The following is a 360-nucleotide window of genomic DNA, read 5'->3' as shown; positions in this document are numbered from 1 at the left end:
GAGTAACATATTACACGAACGCTCCCTCGCATTCCATTCCTTCATATACCACTACAGTTATGCAAAAAAAAAGACATGCCTGGTATTTAAAAAGTCAAATTGAAAAGGAAAAAGATACATTATTTGAATTTCCTTTATTTACAGGTATTTGAGGAATATAAAAGAAGAGAGAACGGGTAATTTGCGTAAGTTGAAGAGAATGAAGCTTTCATCGGCACAGCCCAGTCGGTGGCGTCCTTGCAAGGTCGTAATACGGAAGAGGGAAAAATAGCAACAGAGATGATAATAGAGCAGTTGTGATGATAATAGCTGCATCAATTATAGCAGAGATGATAACAGAGTAGTTATAACTGTGGCAAA

The sequence above is a fragment of the Penaeus monodon genome, chromosome 20, assembly GCF_015228065.2.
Source record: "Penaeus monodon isolate SGIC_2016 chromosome 20, NSTDA_Pmon_1, whole genome shotgun sequence".
NCBI lineage: Eukaryota > Metazoa > Arthropoda > Malacostraca > Decapoda > Penaeidae > Penaeus > Penaeus monodon.
The sequence above is the reverse complement of the archived record's forward strand: the minus strand, read 5'-3'. Positions refer to the sequence as shown.